The 20307-nt window shown below is 40.8% G+C and overlaps 1 non-coding gene across 1 annotated transcript; it reads right to left on the bottom strand.

The window, feature by feature from the left end:
- Positions 1–3677: 3677 nt before the first annotated feature.
- On the bottom strand, positions 3678–3784 carry LOC147941553 (small nucleolar RNA R71). Its single transcript, XR_015562955.1, has one exon. It is a non-coding gene; the product is annotated as a small nucleolar RNA R71 (small nucleolar RNA).
- Positions 3785–20307: the final 16523 nt, after the last annotated feature.

Consider the following 20307-nt stretch of genomic DNA (forward strand, 5'->3'; position numbering starts at 1 on the left):
AGAATGATGTCACTCATAATAAAATGAAAAAAATAATTTATTTTAAAAAAAAATCAAAAAAAAAAAGATTAAGAAAATTATATGCTGAACTGAGAAGGAAGTCATGGAGCCGATAAACTTCTAAGGCGCTAAAGATGTTGAACTTCAAAAGTTGTGTATCTGTGGATTTTGCTCTAAGAGCTAACTATATCGAGCTATTATATCAGGAAACGTGTTTTCTTGACATTGAGGTTGATTAAGAAACTCTGAAATGAAGATGTAAAAGAGATTGCTGATAAACCTCTAGCACCTGAGTTGGAGGAAAGACAACTTCAACCGATAATTGATAGGCTAGTCGCCATTTGAAGGAATTATAGATACAAGTGAAAGTATTGTAGAGGCCGATATATGGGTTATATGATATAATTGGTAGTCTTGTTTGTGCATCATTGTTAATGAAAGAGGTTAATGATGATGAGGGAAAAGTTTTTTGTGATTATGCATGACGTTGTTCGAGAAATGGTATTGTGAATCGTATCTGCTCTGAAATAAAATAGGATGTTTTTATTATGCATGCAGGTTTTGAGTTAAGAATTGGAACATTGTGAGAATTATGTCCCCGAGACCCAGAGCCCAGAGGTGTCTGACTTTCAACGGTTTTCTTGGTCGCACTAATCTTCATGGCCATCGGAACCAATTTTATCAGTTTTTTAATTTAGTGAAATATATGTATATATATATTTTATATTTTAAGATATTTAACTATAATTTTTTGTAGAAATATCTCTTCTATGGATGGTGGTTTAGACTTTCTTGAATTGTTTGAGAAAAAAAAAATCGACTTTAATTTTCTCGTATTCAAATTAATTACCTCGAATCCACCTGAGAAGATAGGTTTGTGTTAATTTCAAGATTAATAATAAACTTTTATTTGTATGCAAAGGTGCAGATAATCGTTTTTGTTATATATATCGACTTTAACGGAAAAAAATAGATACAGCATGACATGCACTACAAGAAATCTTATAGAAGACGTTACTTTAAAGTTTAAACTTTTAAAGCATGGAATTAATAAGATTTAAAATCAGTTTTTAAAAAAAAAATGATATATATGCTCTAATTATGGGCTTGTCGACGTTGAACAAAGCATACAAACGTTTAACATGGTGCATTGGTGCATGTCAAGTTGTCAACGTTGAACAGAGCATAGAAACGTTTGTTGAGTTCATATGATATCATAAGAGCATGATAATTGCACATACTCAAATGAGTGTCTTTATCTTTTCATAAAAGTAAAAATAATACTAATATCTTCACACCCTTGTTTTTAATTTTTGTCTTTCATTAGTCATCTTTGGATGCCTAAATCAAAACAGAGTTCTTGAAGAATAACTACAAGCCAAACAAAGAAAAGGTAAAAAAACATGATGGATGCGCAGAAGTTGTCGACCTGATCGTACGCCAATAACCTTCTCTCATCTTCACAGAATTGTTTCGCCTAAGGTTTCAAATTCCAAACCACAAAAGAAAATTAACATGGTTATAGAAAATTAAATCAATCAAGCACAAGTAACATGGTGAATGAGATTAACTTCAGATACCTTTGGAAGAGCTTCTGGGAGACGGCCATTATGAAGGAGCTGAGCTATATCTGAGTCATATTTCCAATGCCATTTATTTCAAGTTAATCGGAGGAGTGGTTCAAGAGTTATCATCGTTTTAGTGGATACATATACACCCAGCTCGAGTCGCATCACCTCCACTCGATCCAGCTCGAGTCGCATCACCTCCACTCGATCCAGCTCGAGTCGCATCACCTCCACTCAACCCAGCTCGAGTCGTATCACCTCCACTCGACCTACCTCGAGTCGTATGACCTCGACTCGATCCGTTCCACTCGATCGCACCCCAGGGAGAGACGACACGCGACTCGACCACACATGTTTGGTTTCACAGGCTTCAGGAGATTCCCGAACTGACGCTCTATCTTGTCGTTTTAAGTTTTAGGGATTCACATGTTTTTACTATATATACATTTTGTTAAGTCTTGGTTTAGGACATCTTATCTTTATCTTATTTTCTTTTCTAAGATTTGACCTAGCCACCAAAAAACGCTCTGAGACTTGTAATCCGACATCTCCGAGTTTATTCAGCTTTTGCACTTGATTTTTTCTACAAAGTTGTTCTTCTCATTTCTATCTATCTATTATGCTAGGTTCAATGTTTTCTGGATTTGTATCTTTGGTGATGATTTCCGGATCTGAGTAGTGTTAAGGTTCTTGGGGATGGGATAGACTAGGTGGAGGATCTTAAGATGTAGGGTGTTTAAGCTTTAATTTGTATGATTCCCTTCTGGACTAGTGTTAGAATTACTAATTTCTCTCTGATCAATTGGAACTAGGTTCGAGACATTTCCACACCCAAAAGGTGTTTGATGAAATGTCTGACCAACTAGTGCCAGAGACTTACGTTCCTAGCCTAAGAGATTAGTTGTCTAGGATATTTGTTGACGTGAATGAACTTGTTTGTCATGCCTGCTCGACCATGTTTCTCTAGCGAGAGCTAGGTATGGAAGTGGTTGAGTCTGAGTAGTTTTTTCCAAGAGATTGGATTAGCTAAGTTGTGATGTTCATTGTTTAGGGATAGTTTACTTGTCGTATGTTAAACACTCTATAGACTAGGATACTCCACCGACATCAATTACTCTCATCTTTAGGACTTTTATATTCTTGATTGATATTACATTCCTGAGACTGTTTCGTTTCTTCATGCTTAGAATCGTTTTCGTTTTTACTTTTGTTTACTTCTTGCCATACATTTTCGTTTCTAGTTCTGTAGTTCATTTTTCGTTTTGCATTTTCATCATTCTAGGATTGTTAGATAAAACACTCTCTTTGAATTGGCTTGACTTGTGAAATCCTGATTGCATCTTGAGTGATAGTAAAGTTTCCCAACTGGATTGACACCTTAAGTATTACAACTGCATAAAATTAATTGAACCTGCTAGGACATACAAAAATCCTAGTATCAATTTGGCATCGTTGCCATTTGGGATTCGTTTTGCTACATTTAAGGTTTCAAGTTCTGCAAGATTAAGTTCTATTACACTTATCATTCTGAGTACTGACTTGTTTTGGTTGTCTGCTTGTTTGTTTTGCATATCAGGACTTTGTTGATTGCAACGTTGCATGCACACCAGATCAAGAAGACAACAGAACCTCCTTCCTGCTATCGACGATATCAACCGGTTACAAAGACCACAACAAGCTCGTCAACTCACTGATCATCCCGCACTCGTCACAATGGAACAACCGAATAGACCACATCCGGGACTGCGAAACATTGGTGCTGGGGATGCACCAAACACTCATACTCAGCGTGCTGGAATCGTCCCTCCCGCCGTGTAGAACAACAACTTCGAAATCAATAGTGGTATGATCTCCAAGATCCAAGGAAACAAGTTTCACGGGTTGCCTATGGAGGATCCACTCGACCACTTGGACAAGTTCGACCGTCTGTGCAGTCTCACCAAGATCAACGACGTGAGTGAGGATGGTTACAAGTTGCGCCTCTTCCCATTCTCCCTGGGAGACAAAGCTCATCAATGGGAGAAAAATCTTCCCAAGGGATCAATCACCACCTGGGATTGTTGCAAGAAAGCATTCTTGGCCAAGTTCTTCTCCAATTCCAGAACAGCACGTCTCAGGAATGAGATTTCTAGCTTCACTCAGAAGAGCTCAGAATCATTCTGTGAAGCCTGGGAGCGTTTCAAGGGCTACCACAACCATTATCCACACCAAGGTTTTAACAACGAGTCACTGCTGAGCACTCTCTACCGTGGTGTACTACCAAAGATACGTATGCTGCTTGACACTGCTTCTAACGGTAATTTCCTGAACAAAGAGATTGAGGAAGGATGGCAACTTGTGGAGAATCTCGATCAGTCTGATGGCAACTACAATGAGAACTATGACCGCACAGTTCGCGGCGACGCTGGGTCTGAAGAGAAGTACAATAAGGACCTCAAAAATTTTAATGAGAAGCTTGACTGTATCTTGCTAAGCCAGCAGAGGAGCGTCCACTTTGTATCTAAGGATGACCCTTTCCAAGTTCCAGATGGGGAGGGCGAGCAAACTGAGGAGATCAGCTATATTCAGAATCACGGTGGATACAACAAAGGTTACAACCCCTACAAGACGAACCCCAATTTGTCTTACCGAAGTAACAATGTTGCTAATCCACAAGATCATGTGTACCCGTCTCAACAAGAACAACAAGGTCAACAAAAACCTTTTGTGCCTTACAGTCTGGGATTCGTTCCTAAACAACAGTTCCAGCAGGGTTATCAGACTCCCTAAGGACCACCGTCAGGATTCCGCCCTCAACAAGTTCAGCCTACTACAGCCCCAGATCAAGAAATGAAGCAAATGATGCAACAACTTCTTCAGGGTCAAGCTAGCGGCTCTATGGATACTGCTAAGAAGTTTGCTGACCTTAGTTAGAGGATGGAATGCTCCTACAATGATCTGAACGTCAAATTTGAAGCTCTGAATTCGAAGATAATGTATATGGAAGGCCAATCTGCTTCTACTTCTGCACCAAAGCCTGACCAATTCCCAGAAAAGGCTGAACCCCAAGGAGTTTGTAAACGCAATCACGCTGCGAAGTGAGAAAACATTGTCTCCCAGGCAAGGAGTACCAGACGTCACTGAGGACAGTGAGGAATTAGATGGGGAGGATTTTGTTCAGGATGAGGCTTAGATGGAGAAACCAGTCGAAGCAGTCAAGGACCCGGTTGAACCATTAAAGAAGTCTGAACCTGAAGCTGTTAAGGAACAGGTTGTTTCTGAAGACAAAACTATGAGATTCATCACTCCACCATACAAGCCTCCTCTACCATTTCCAGTGAGGTTCAAGAAGCAGCTTACTGAGAAGTACGTAGCCTTGTTCGAAAAACAAGTCAAGGAGATTGAGTTGAGGATGCCATTGCTCGATGCATTCGCACTTGTTCCTCACTACCAGAATTTCCTCATGGACTTAGTGATGGAAAGATCAAAAGAAGCTCAAGGCATTGTGGTACTAAGTCTTGAGTGCAGTGCAATCATCCAGAAGAAGATTGTACCCAAGAAGCTCAAAGATCTTGGATCATTCACTCTACCTTGCTCCCTTGGACCTATGTCTTTTGACAGGTGCCTATGTGATCTTGGCGCTTCAGTTAATCTGATGCCACTCTCTATTGCTACGAGGTTGGGTTTTACAAGGTTCAAGGGTTACGACATCTCTCTCATCCTTGCAGACAGATCAGTGAGACTTCCAAATGGTATTTTAGAAGACTTACCATCAGGATCAGAGCCGTGGAAGTGCCAACCGACTTTGTGGTTCTGAAGATGGATGAAGATCCAAAAGATCCTTTGATCTTAGGAAGACCGTTCCTAGCGACAGCTGGAGCCATCATTGATGTCAGAAATGGCAAGATTGACCTCAATCTGGGCGATGACTTCATTATGAAGTTTGACATCAAGGATACCTTGAAAAAGCCAACGATAGGAGGACAAGTCTTCTACATTGAAGAGATGGATAAATTGGCTGATGAGTTGTTGGAGGAATTAGCTGAGGAGGATCATCTCAAGACTGCTTTGACCAAGGGTGGAGACGAAGGGTTCCTGCATGAGGAGACCACTTGTTACAAGAATCTGCTAGACTCTCACAGAAAAACAGATGGACCAGAGGAATTCGAGCAGCTATCTGACGCAAAAGAGGTATGTGTTGTTGAGACAGAGAGTTCAGAACGTGATATCTTCGACTCGACCGACGTCAAGACCCGACTCGAGACACCGTTGTCCCGCTCGATCGAGCCACACCCCTCCCACTCGACCGTGATCACTCCAGACTCCCATGCTGATGACTGGTCGGAATTAAAAGCTCCAAAGGTAGAACTCAAAACTCTCCCTTTCGGATTCAGGTACGTTTTTCTGGGAACCAATTCTACTTATCCTGTCATAGTGAATGCTAGGTTGAGTGATGATGAGTTGGGGTTGCTAGTGACTGAGCTTAAGAAGTATAGAAAGGCTATAGGGTATTCATTAGATGATATCAAGGGTATTTTGCCTAGCCTTTGCATGCATAGAATCAATCTTGAAAATGAATCTTATGCTAGTATTGAACCCTAATCTGAAAGAGGTAGTGAAGAAGGAAATCCTAAAATTTCTTGATGTTGGAGTTATCTATCCTATCTCTGATAGTACTTGGGTATCTCCAATGTACTGTGTACCTAAGAAGGGAGGCATAACTGTGATCAAAAATGAAAGAAATGAGTTAATCTCAACTATGACCATCACTGGACATAGGATGTGCATTGATTATAGGAAGTTGAATGTTGTATCTAGGAAGGATCATTTTCCTCTGCCTTTCATTGATCAAATGTTGGAAAGATTAGCTAGTCACCCCTATTATTGTTTCCTTGATGGGTATAGTGGATTCTTCCAAATCCATATCCACCCAAATGATCAGGAAAAGACAATTTTCACTTGTCCTTATGGCACTTTTGCCTACAGACGCATGCCATTTGGTTTGTGCAATGCTCCTGCTACCTTTCAAAGGTGCATGACATCATTTTTTTCGGATCTGATTGAGGAGTCAGTGGAAGTGTTTATGGACGATTTCTCTGTATACGGTTCCACTTTCTTCTCCTGTTTGTTGAATCTGTGCAGGGTATTGACGCGATGTGAGGAGACGAACATGGTGCTGAACTGGGAGAAGTGTCATTTCATGGTTGAAGAAGGGATCGTTCTGTGACACAAGATTTCTGAAAGAGGAATTGAGGTTGACAAAGCAAAGATTGAGGTCATGGTTCAGCTTCAACCGCCAAGGACAGTGAAGGACATCAGAAGTTTTATGGGACATGCTGGGTTTTATAGAAGATTCATCAAGGACTTCTCAAAAATTTCAAGACCATTAACAAGGTTGTTGTGCAAGGAGGTTGAGTTCGAATTTGATGCAGCATGTCTGGATGCTTTCGGCAGGATCAAGGAGGCGTTGGTTTCAGCACCCATAATACAACCTCCAAACTGGGATCACCCTTTTGAGATCATGTGTGATGCTTCAGACTTTGCAGTTGGAGCAGTTCTGGGACAACGAATTGACAAGAAGCTTCATTTCATCTACTACGCTAGTCGCACCTTGGACAAGACTCAAGGAAGATATGCAACCACAGAGAAGGAACTCGTAGCAGTTGTATTTGCATTCAAAAAAATCAGGAGTTACCTTGTGGGTTCGAAAGTCATAGTGTATACCGATCATGCTGCTCTGAGACACATCTACTCGAAGAAGGATACCAAACCAAGACTGTTGAGATGGATTCTGCTTCTTCAGGAGTTTGACAATGGAGATTGTTGACAAGAAAGGCATAGAAAATGGAGTTGCGGACCATCTGTTAAGAATGAGGATTGAAGATATTGTTCCCATAGATGATTCAATGCTTGAGGAACAACTTCTGGTCGCCCAAGTTTGTGAGCAAATGCATGACACAGAGCTTGACAACCTCAGAATCAGATGCATGGTGATCACTTCTGAGACTGCTTCATGGTATGCAGATGTCGTGAATTACAAGGTATGTGAAGAAGTTCCTGATGACATGGATCCCAACAGGAAGAAGAAGCTTTTCAGAGAGGTCAACCACTACTTCTGGGATGAACCCTATCTGTACAAGAGAGGTTTTGACGGTCTGTTCAGGAGATGCATAGCAGAAGGGGAAGTACAGGGAGTACTTGAGCATTGTCACGGCTCTACCTATGGAGGTCACTTCACCACATTCAAGACAGCTCAGAAGGTTCTTCAAGCAGGTCTCTGGTGGCCAACCTTGTTCAAAGACGCTCACAGTTTCATCACCAAGTTTGATGCTTGTCAGAGGATGGGCATCATCACAAGGAGGAACGAGATGCCTCAGAATCTGATCCTGGAAGTAAAGATATTTAATGTTTGGGGTATAGACTTCATGGGACCTTTCAACCCTCTATCGAATGGTAATGTCTATATTCAGGTGGCTGTCGATTACGTTTCTAAGTGGGTTGAAGCCATTGCCAGTCCTACCAACGATCACAAGGTTGTTCTGAAGTTGTTCAAAAGTATAATCTTTCCAAGGTACGGGATACCCAGAGCAGTGATCAGTGATGGTGGAACTCACTTCGTCGACAAGGTGTTCGAGAGTATGCTGAGAAAGTATGGTGTCAAGCACAAGGTGTCGACTGCGTATCACCCTTAGACCAGCGGACATGTTGAAGTTTCAAACAAACAAATCAAGGGTATACTGTCAAGGATTGTTGGAGTTTCAAAGAAAGACTGGTCTGTCAAGTTAGACGAGACTCTCTGGACATACAGAACAGCGTTCAAAACGCCGATAGGCAGAACACCATTTCAGTTGATATATGGAAAAGCATGTCATCTCCCTGTGTAGGTTGAGTACAATACGCTTTGGGCTATCAAGTTGCTGAACTTGGATATTGACACAGCTCAGGCTAAGAGGACTCTGGACATCCACGAGTTAGAAGAAATCAGACTGATGCCTATGAGAGCTCAAAAATTTACAAAGAAAGAACCAAGAATTTTCATGATAAGAAGATTGTTGTCAAGGAGCTCAAAGCTGGAGATCAGGTTTTGCTGTTCAATTACAGACTTAAATTATTTCCTGGAAAGTTTAAGTCTAGGTGGTTTGGACCTTTTACAGTCAAAGACGTTCTGCCATTTGGAGCCATCACTCTTCTGAACAAGGTTGGCAGCGAATTCAGTGTAAACGGCCAAAGAGTAAAAAAATATTTAGCTGACCAAGTCCAACCAGAGGGGTCTTCTGTGCTCCTCAGTGAACCCCCACAAGCATAAAAAGTTGAAAAGTCAAGCTAGGGACTTTAAACAAGCTCACTTCGGAGGAAGTCCCAAAGGTATCACTGTAAATATTTTTTACGATCCTTGTGTTTTTAATTTTTGTTTTTGATTTTCTTGCGTTCAGGAGTCTACAGAAGGGAGTTTAAGCAAAAAAAAAATGCAGTTAAAGGAGTGACTTTGGAATAAAGTTTGAATAAAGATGAGTTTTACAGAAGAGAAGAAAAGCTACAAAAGAGAGTCAGAGTCAAAGAGAGATTGTTGGTCATATGGGAACAAAAAAAAATATCTAGAGAAGAAACTTCACAATTAGGTGACCCCACTCTTCTTTTCTCTCACCCACCCACGTGAATTGCTCTCTCCCATCAACTCACCCCTTCCTCTCTTGTTCCCTCTCCCAAAACACATCAACTCCATCTTTGTGTCTCATCATCTCCAACATTATTCCACCACCACTCTCCCTTGCACCACTTACACGACATATCACAATTATTCATTTTCACCATCCCTCTATTTATGTCACCTCTCCTTCACTCTCAACTCACCAACCAAAACAAACAATCATCACTCTCCCATCTCTCTCTTGCTCGAGACCATTGCATACAACCATCGTCGAAGTACCGCCGGAGTTAACCCACTCGAACCGCCGTGCTGCCACCCTCGAGTCGACCTGAAACCACTCGAGCCGCCGTGCTGCTGACTCGATCGACCTACATCCATCATGACTCGACCCTCGGTGTACTTTTCATGTTCCGACTCGATCCATCCCACTCCGTACCATCGAGCCATTGTTCACACTGTTCTCACCAACTCCAGCTTCGCCCACGTCGACTCAACCCACGTCCACCCGATCAACCTTCATCCACGTCTCTCGAGCCGTCTCTGTGAAGGTCCGTTCAAGCCGACACGTTCGTCTCCATCGAACCAACATTTTGCCGCCTCCCTCAACTAGCACCATCACGACTCGACCCTCGCCGGACCGTCCCGTTTGAGTCGCCATCAAAGTCACGATCGAGCCACATCCGTGTCCACTCGATCCATCGCTGTTCGACGCCAACACTCGACCCGTCAAACTTGTAGGCAACTCGATCCGACGAACTCTCCATGCTCGAGCCGACCAGTTTTGCCACTGACCCCGAAGTGTCACGTGATCGGTTTATTCTCTCTTTGCACTTTCAAGTTTCGATTTTCATAACTGCTCTTATTATTTGCTCACTAACATATTAAACGTTGGCCTTTGAGTTTACATATTTCAGAGAAACAGAAAAAGTACTGAGCTTATCCATGAGATGAGAGAGGCATCCTAAGATGATGGAGCTACTAGGGATTAGGGAAGATGTTCAGTATCTATTTCGGCGGTGCCATCTGGAGAGAATTATGAACACCCCCAAGAGTGGATACAGAGAGGAGACAATTCAGTTCCTTTCTACTCTGGAGATGCACTTGTATGCGGATGAGCCAGGCATGATGTCTGATGGAGGTCTGGGTTATATTGCATTCCGCGTTCATGGCCAGTTCTACACACTTACTTTCAGAACCATCGAAGAGATCTTTGGATTTCCCAGCGGAACGGGGACTACGCCGCAGTTCGACAGAACCGAAATATCTGCACTCTGGGCAACGATCAGAAGCATCCCGACATTTACTTCATCGAAAATGAAGGCGATGAACCTGAGAAGCCTAGTCTTGCGTTACTTCCAGAAGGCGGTTGCCAATGCATTCTATGCTAAGGAGATTAAGGGATACATCACGTACGACGAGCTTGAGATGATTGATCTGGCACTAAAGGGACTCTCATTCACTGCCATGGATTGCACCACGCTGCAAGGTGACATGTCCAACACTTCCGTCTCGCTCTACCTTCTCAACTACATAATGTCATACAAGACCTGGGTCTCGAGACTCAACAGCAACCGCACTCCTGGAGTCATATGCATGGGAGGCGTAGTTACTTGGTTTCTTGAGGCTGCACGTGTTCCCCTACAATCCGAGCCGTACCCACCACGCTGGATAGACATCAACAACTTTCGGCAGCTATGCACTTTGGACTGGGAATTGAGGAATGGACGATTGCTATACAAGTTTATGCATCCTGCGTGCGGACCCTCGAGATTACTCCTCCCTTGCGTCGAGTTGACTACGATCTTGGGGGGTGAGCATACTGAGTTCATCCCTCCTGCGGATACATTATACAATTCTGATGTGGAGGAGCAGCATGTCAACGTCGCGGAAGCAGGAGCTGATCCGATGGAAGAAGACGCAGTTGAGTACCGCCCTGAGCAGTTTCACTTTGAGGAGTACTCAGAACAAAGAATGGCCAAAGGGGTCAGAGCAGCTCATGAACGCCTCAACAAGCTTCAGCGATGGGGGAAAGCAAGAGACAAGGTGTTCAACAGCTTCACCAAGCTCTTCACGAACTTCATGCATAAGTTCAGCTGGTCGACTTCCACCACCGCCATCCCTAAGTCTGTCCTAGAGGACACTAGACCCACGCAGGGTCGTGCTTCCGCGAGCCTTGAGCGAACTCACCAACGAACACCTTCTCCAGTCCATTATCCAGCTCGCCAATCTTCCTATATATCTCAGCAGCGTCAGCCTACACCAGTCCCTTCACGCCACTCATCACATGAATCTCGGGAGAGAAGGAGACAAGGTTCGTGTGGTTCCAGAGCCTTTTCAAGTCGTCGATCAGCGCGTCGTTCCGCAGCTCAAGGTGAGCAAGAGGTTGAGCAGCAGGTCGAACATCAAGGCGATTATCCGCCTACCGAGGTAGTTGTGCTAGAATAGGACTATGGAGAGTCCAGAGTCGACGACATGCAGTGGGACGAGCAGCCGAACACTTATCAGAACACGCAAACGGTTGAGCAGCAAGTCAACCAACCAGCTGAGGCCACTCCCGCGGATCCCGAACAAGGTGAAGGACAGAGCCAGTATCACGCACCAACTTCTAGGGAAAGCTCCGACTCCTTCTTCTACTACTGAGGTACTCCAACTTCCCTTGTATATACCATTTCATTCCTGCATTGTTTCTGTTGTGATTCTTAAATCCTCCTACAATTTTTTCTTACACAGGAGACTGTGTAATTTAAGTTTGGGGGAGGGTTTGAGATGATGTATCTGATGTTGTGTTTTGTTATTCTTATTTCAATTTTTTGCATCATATCATGTTTGAGTTTGCATCCATATATTTGCATAGAAAAACCATAAAAATTTGAAAAAAAATCAAAAATTCCCACAAAAAAAAACAGAGTGTTCATGTAGTTTACATTTGCATATTAGGATTGAGTCTAGTGTCATTCATATAGGGTTGTTGCATTTAGCATAGGGGTTGATGATGATTGTAACCTTGGTAGCATGCTAGATTCAATAGGATAAGATACAGGCCCTTGTTATTAGTTCTTTGATGCATGTTGATTGAATTTGAAAATGTAAGATTGAAGCATGTTTTGAATTGACATCACTCCCTATCTATCTGAACCTAATCCTGACTTGCAATTATCTTGTTATGCATTGAAGTCGAACTCATGGATACCATATACATACTCGGATTGTCTTTCACATTTTACCACCCTTGTCAATCCAAGTAGTTGATTCCCATTTTTGGAACAGTTCTCGCACCCGTAACCAACCCTTATTTCAAGCTAATTGTATTCTTGAGTGTCATGCCTTTTCCGAGTTGAGCTTGTTAGAAAGTGTTAGGTTCTAACCGACAAGAGTAGGATCCTGTTTAGTTATAATTCGCGTTACCTGGTCTAGTAGGACTAGGTGAGAACTCGATTTTAGGTATTGGGTATGGATTTGTGCAGAAAAGTAAAGGGTAGAAAGTCTTAAGGAGAGGGATGTGTCTAGTAAGGATTTGGGTTGAGCAAAGTAAAAGAGTTATTGGTTTTGGGCATAAAGTAAAAGGTTAGACAAAGAAAAGAAAGTAAAAATGTTTAAGATGTCTAGAGTCCTTGGAAGAAAAGAGAAGGAACCATAGTGATAATAAAGATTTCCCAATTTGCTAGAATGAAAAGAAGTGAACTCCTCCTATGACTAAGTGTAAAGAGTTTGAGATGATGTTTTTGATAAAGGGTAGAGATAGGACCAACTTCTGTGTTAGAATGTTAGGACTGAGTTTCCTTGGGGACCTTGGGGTAGACAGGGCACTGCTCTTGTATGTATCAGTTGGTTTCAATCTTTAGCCTTCTTTGAGCTCAACTCCTTTCGTGAGAGAACCTTATTCTGTATTGACAAAACCACTTGAGAAGGAGACCTTCTTCATCTTTGACCTTTCGCCCTAGCCAAATGAGTTCAACGACATTGCATAGCTTGATTCACGGTTCTCTGTTAATAAATGTTAAAGGGAGTGATTGATAGGATTGCATGTGTAGAATAAATAAATAAAGTTCCTTCACCATGCATCATAAAACTAAAAACAAGGACCTTGATTCTAACTACTCTATTTAGCATGTTTTAGGTTCTGAGACCCCATCTTCACACCTCTCTTCCATACTTTGTTCTTGATCGTTTGCTTGAGGGCAAACAAAGATTAAGTTTGGGGGAGTTGATATTTCTATATTTTGTCTCATCATAGCATATATTTATCATGCATTTAGTTAGGATAACTCATTGTTTTGCATCATTTTCTAGTCCTTTTTATACACTTTGCATGTCTAGGTAGTTCTTGCATCATCCTTGCATACATTGTGCATTTGGAGTATTTCAGGTATTTAGGAGACGTCGGGAATGCCTCGTTCGAGCCACTCTCCAACCTGTCGTTCGAGCCACTCTCCAACCTGTCGTTCGAGCCACTCTCCAACCGTCGTTCGAGCCATCCCGTTCGAGCCGTTCCACTCGAGTGGGATTTAGCTTTCGACGCCTTCATCAAAGTTGTAGGGAATTGAGTCATCTTTCCAATGCCGTTTATTTTAAGTCAATCGGAGGCGTGGTTCAAGAGTTATCACCGTTTTAGTGGATACATATACACTCAGCTCGAGTCGCATTACCTCCACTCGACCCAGCTCGAGTCACATCACCTCCACTCGACCCAGCTCGAGTCGTATCACCTCCACTCGACCCACCTCGAGTCGTATGACCTCGACTCGATCCGTTCCACTCGACCGTAACCCAGGGAGATATGACACGCGACTCGACCGCACATGTTTGGTTTCACATGCTTCAGGAGATTCCCGAACCGACGCTCTATCTTGTCATTTTAAGTTTTAGAGATTCACATGTTTTTACTATATATACATTTTGTTAAGTCTTGGTTTGGAACATCTTATCTTTTATCTCGTTTTCTTTTCTAAGGTTTGACCTACCCACCAAAAAACGCTTTGAGACTTGTAATCCGACATCTCCGAGTTTATTCAGCTTTTGCACTTGATTTTTTCTACAAAGTTGTTCTTCTCATTTCTATCTATCTATTATGCTAGGTTCAATGTTTTCTGGATTTGTATCTTTGGTGATGATTTCCGGATCTGAGTAGTGTTAAGGTTCTTGGGGATGAGATAGACTAGGTGGAGGATCTTAGGATGTAGGGTGTTTAAGCTTTAATTTGTATGATTCCCTTCTGGACTAGTGTTAGAATTACTAGTTTCTCTCTGATCAATTGGAACCAGGTTCGAGACATTTCCACACCCAAAAGGTGTTTGATGAAATGTCTGACCAACTAGTGCCAGAGACTTACGTTCCTAGCCTAAGAGATTAGTTGTCTAGGATATTTGTTGACGTGAATGAACTTGTTTGTCATGCCTGCTCGACCATGTTTCTCTAGCGAGAGCTAGGTATGGAAGTGGTTGAGTCTGAGTAGTTTTTTCCAAGAGATTGGATTAGCTAAGTTGTGATGTTCATTGTTTAGGGATAGTTTACTTGTCGTATGTTAAACACTCTATAAACTAGGATACTCCACCGACATCAATTACTCCCATCCTTAGGACTTTTATATTCTTGATTGATATTACATTCCTGAGACTATTTCGTTTCTTCATGCTTAGAATCGTTTTCGTTTTTACTTTTGTTTACTTCTTGCCATACATTTTCGTTTCTAGTTCTGTAGTTCATTTTTCGTTTTGCATTTTCATCATTCTAGGATTTTTAGATAAAAACACTCTCTTTGAATTGGCTTGACTTGTGAAACCCTGATTGCATCTTGAGTGATAGTAAAGTTTCCCAACTGGATTGACACCTTAAGTATTACAACTGCATCAGGTTAACTGAACCTGCTAGGACATACAAAAATCCTAGTATCAGACATCCAAGTTATTAGTTGTTTTCGTTTTTACCTATGTTTGTTGGTTCTCGCTCTTGTGATGTGTGTTTTCTGGCAAAACAAACAAGAGAAACTTTTCCAAAAAGTATTAATAAAACCAGTGATTGTTTTTCCTTGATTCATTGTGATGTTTGGGGGCCGTATCGTGTTCCTTCTTCCTGTGGTGCTTTGTATTTTTTAACAATAGTCGATGACTTCTCAAGAGCTGTGTGGATGTATCTTTTACTAGAAAAATCAGAAGTGCGTGTTGTTTTAAAGAATTTCTTGTCGTATACAGAAAAACAGTTTGGCAAGTCGGTGAAAATGCTTCGTAGTGACAATGGTACATAACTCATGTGTCTTTCTGCCTATTTTCGCGAGCAAGGTATAATTCATCAAACATCGTGTGTCGGGACTCCACAACAAAATGGACATGTAGAACGCAAACATAGACACATGCTCAATGTCTCTCGTGCGTTACTGTTTCAATCACATTTTCCTATAAAATTTTGGGGCAAAGCTGTTCTTACGTCTGCCTATTTAATCAATCGAACTCCTTCCTCTGTTCTTGGTGGTCGCACTCCATACGAGGTTCTTCATGGTTGTAAACCTGTGTATGATCAACTTCGTGTCTTTGGATCGGCGTGTTACACTCTTCGTATGTCTCGTGATAAAGATAAGTTTGGTGAACGTAGTCGACTGTGTATGTTTGTAGGTTACCCATTTGGTAAAAAAGGTTGGAAAATTTATGATCTTGAGCGCAATGAGTTTTTAATTTCTCGCGATGTGGTCTTTAATGAAGATGTATGTCCTTATGAACAAGCATCTTCTCCGTCGACGGTTGTTGTTTCTCCGCCTTCTTCTTCTGATGATGATTGGGTTGTGTCTTCGTCTCCTCTAGTAAGGGGGAGTTCTGATCCGAATCCTGTTGATTATTCAGTTAACGATGCTCATTATGCTGACCAAGATAGTATTGTTGAATCTCTGTCTGCTCTATCCTGTTCCGACAATCGTTTCTTCGTCTGTTGTTACGCCTGTTTCTCCTTCCTTACCACACACAGAGAGTTTGTCTTCATCTGCCGATGTGACACCTATTGTGTCCAATGTTGTTGAGCCAGTTGCTCCTCGACAGAGTACAAGACCCAAGAATGTTCCTGTTTGGTTAAAAGATTATGTTACCAACTCCGTGATGTGTACACCCGATGCTTCACACGTTCTCTCCGACTCTCCACTCCAATCCTCGTCATCGGATCCAGGTATTGTGCTCTATCCTTTGACTGATTTTATCTCCGATGAAAATTTTTCTCCACGTCATAGGGCATTCTTGGCTGCCATCACCACCAATGTCGAGCCCAAGCATTTTAAAGAGGCTGTCAAGATTAAAGTGTGGAACAATGCTATGAACAAAGAGGTTGATGCTCTTGAGGTGAAGCGTACTTGGGATGTTTGTGATTTGCCACCGGGTTAAGTTGCTCTCGGTAGTCAGTGGGTCTACAAGACCAAGTATCATTCTGATGGTTCAATCAAACGCTACAAAGCTCGTCATGTAACTCTTGGTAATAATCAGGTTGAAGCGGAGGATTATAACGAAACGTTTGCTCATGTTGTGGGCATGACTACGGTTCGTACTCTGCTTTGTCTCGTTGCGGCAAATCACTGGGAGGTTTATCAAATAGACGTCCACAATGCATTTCATCATGGTGATTTGGAAGAAGAAGTGTATATGAAGCTTCCTGCAGGTTTTCGTCATTCACATCTTGGCAAAGTTTGTCGTTTACGCAAGTCTATATATGGTCTTAAACAGGCTCCTCGGTGTTGGTTTAAGAAGTTATCGGATTCTCTTCTTCGGTTTGGATTTGTGGAATCATATGATTACTATTCATTGTTCATCTACTCTCATAAGGACATTGAGTTACGGGTTCTTGTCTATGTCGACGATCTTATCATTATTGGTAACAGTGGGTACATGATTCAAAAATTCAAGGAATATCTCGGCCGTTGTTTCTCTATGAAAGACTTGGGTAAGCTTAAATATTTTCTGGGTATTGAAGTTAGTCATGGTACGGAGGGGATCTTCTTGTCTCAGCGCAAGTACACATTGGACCTTCTTGCTGATAGTGGTACTTCTGCTGCACGTCCTGCAATTACTCCTCTTGAGCAAAATTACAAGCTTTCTCTCGATAACGGACCACTCCTCACTGATCCTCAACCGTATCGTCGGTTGGTTGGTCGTTTACTCTATCTCTTACACACTCGCCCGGAGCTAAGTTACTTTGTTCACATTTTAGCTCAGTTCATGAAACATCCACGCGAGGCACATTGGAATGTTGCGTTGCGTGTTGTTTGTTTTCTCAAAGGATCTCCGGGTCAAGGAATTCTTCTCAAATCCGACCGAGATTGGTCTTTTCACGTTTACTGTGATTCGGATTGGTCTTTTTGTCCTTTAACTTGTCGGTCCCTCAGTGCCTTTGTTGTTTTACTTGGTGATTCCCCTATTGCTTGGAAAACGAAAAAGCAAGACGTAGTTTCTCATTCTTCAGCCGAAGCTGAATATCGGTCAATGGCTTTTGCTTTAAAGGAAATTATGTGGTTGTGCAAGCTGTTGACAGGATTGGGTGTCAAACAGCCTTCTCCGGCTCATATCTATTGCGACAGTAAAGCTGCTCTTTTGCTTCTAATCCAGTTTTTTATGAACGAACCAAGCATATCGAAAATGATTGTCATGCTGTTCGGGATGCGGTTATCAACAGTACTTTTTCAACTCATCACGTGCGTACTAACGAGCAGTTAGCGGATATCTTTACCAAAGCTCTTGGTTGTTGTCAATTTGAGTATATTGTGTCTAAGTTGGGCATTCAGGATCTTCACGCTCCAACGTAAGGAGGAGTATTGGGGACTAGATTATATGTATAGTTGGGTTTCATATTATTGGGCTTGTTACGTGTTGTTTAAGTCTAAGTCGGTTGTGTAAACCCTAACGGGATCGTGTATATAAGCTGTTTCATAGTAAATTAATAAAGCAATGCAGTTTGATAACCAATTCTATAAAAATGCAGAATTGTTTTTGCAAATAACTATATATAGAATTAGAAAGTACCTTTTAAAAAATATTATAGCAGGAGAACAGCAAGAAGAACAAAAATAGTTATGGTTTTCAGTAAAAGGACCATAAAAAGAAATAATAGTTTGGAGAAAAAGAAGAAAAGATAGATCGCGATGGGGAGAGTGAAAAGTACGAAAGAATATATGGTTAGGGTGTGGTCGAATCTTTGTTTGCATGCAGCTAGAGACCACTCTTTGCCCCGCCCACAGGACCACTCCTCTGCCAAACTTATTTTTACTAATTTTATTGATAAATATCGTGTTAGTTCGTGTAACCGTTATTAATTAATTAGACTAGAAATAAATAGATTAAATAAAGTTGAATCGAGTTTAAAGATGTAAACAGTGGCAACTTGGGTAAGGGTGATAGGTGGACCATTTTGGTAGATATTGGTGAAGAGAGGAGCCAAGTTGCCCATCTCTTTGGAGATTTATCCAAATCTTTTCTGATTGCTACATTTTTGTTTATATATACTTCAATTTTAGCAGTAGTCATTAATTAGCTTCTCCTTCCAGTCTATACGCTTTAGTTGTTTTTCTTTTTCTGTCTCAGTGTATTTCTATATTTATTTAATTTTAATGAAATAGATCACTTTATTTGTTAATTACATATATATGTTTTGGATATTTTGAAAGCACTTGTATTTATTTAAAAAATATATTTATAATTTATGTTGAGAAATTAGATACTATATAACTTACTTTTTCGAATTGTTTGACCATTTTATAGTTAAGTTTTGCTGAAAAGTGCATTTACTTCTTCTTCGATCTTCTTCTTTTACATAAACATATGCATGTGATTCTTTATCCTCGTGTAGTGGTGGAACATTAACATGATGCGATTCATCTGTGTAAGACTGTTAGCTGATGTAATAATAACAAATCTATAATTAACGAAATGGTCATGTTCTGATGATCGACTCATGATCGGAATCTACTAGTACAAAAATGAAATGATGTTTTTATCTCCCTCGTCGTCTCATACTAAACTTGCATCTACAAGAAATGATTGAGCTCATTTTCTACAAATGCAAAAAAAAAAAAAAAAAAAAAATTGAAGAGAGTGGCAGTTGGAAGCGTTGATACAAACTTCGTGGGAATGTAGGTTTGGTAACTCCTATAGTCCTATGCAACTTACGTTATTAAGTCGGAATATAACAAAGCTTCGATCAAGTACGTATACCGTTATAAACGAACACTAGCTAGTAGCTAGAACAATATAATGGTTATAGATGTTCCGTTGAGCATAAAACAAAGATTGTTTGAACAATAATACGAATTCTAACTTCTAAGAACACATTAAAAAAAGTGTTCTTTTTTTTCCCCCAAATATTTGAACAAAAACCTTATAAAACCTACAACAACATAATATTTTCTTCAATTTCAAAAGTACATTTTAAAACGACAAACAAATATTCCAATCAATCACATTTTAAGATACAAAAATTAAAAACTACACACAACTGTTTCATATACAATGAAAAAGTAAAAGTGTAGAAGAAAAAGAAAATATATATGGAGAACAGCCGAACAGGGGAAGAATGATAAACGACAGAGATTGGCGATATAGGAAATTAGGAGACTAGAAGAAGAAGAGGAACGTCAAAAAAAATCTACTGGATTTAACGTTAGGGTGGTTCGAAGCCGTGTCAAGAAAGTGAAAATCAAAGTAGAAAACCACTTCACTAAAGAGAAATTCTGTGAACTTGATGCCCCTAAAATCTTTATAATATTTGGCTCCTAAAGCTCTTGCTTTATGAGCTTTAGGTCAGGGACCGCTCTGCACACAAGTTTTTAGTTTTATAATACTGTGATTATAGTAAAAGGACAATTAAATCACTCAAAAAAATAATGAAATAAGTAAACATTCATTCATGCCGACAGAAAATACTTGTTATCATCCAAGAAAAGTTGTTTAAAAACAAGAAAGTGTGTTTTTCATGTTTTTACTATTTGGTGTAAAGACTCCCCCTAGTTGGTTATATAGTCAACTTTGATAACTAACGTTTATACACACTAAACGCTACGTACCAAAACGTGACGAGAAAGAATTAAGGAAACATATCAACATGAGTTGAATAACAATAGTAATACTAATACTGTAATACATAAGCCTTTAG

This window comes from Camelina sativa, chromosome 7, assembly GCF_030686135.1.
Source record: "Camelina sativa cultivar CO46 ecotype springtype chromosome 7, ASM3068613v1".
Classification (NCBI taxonomy): domain Eukaryota; kingdom Viridiplantae; phylum Streptophyta; class Magnoliopsida; order Brassicales; family Brassicaceae; genus Camelina; species Camelina sativa.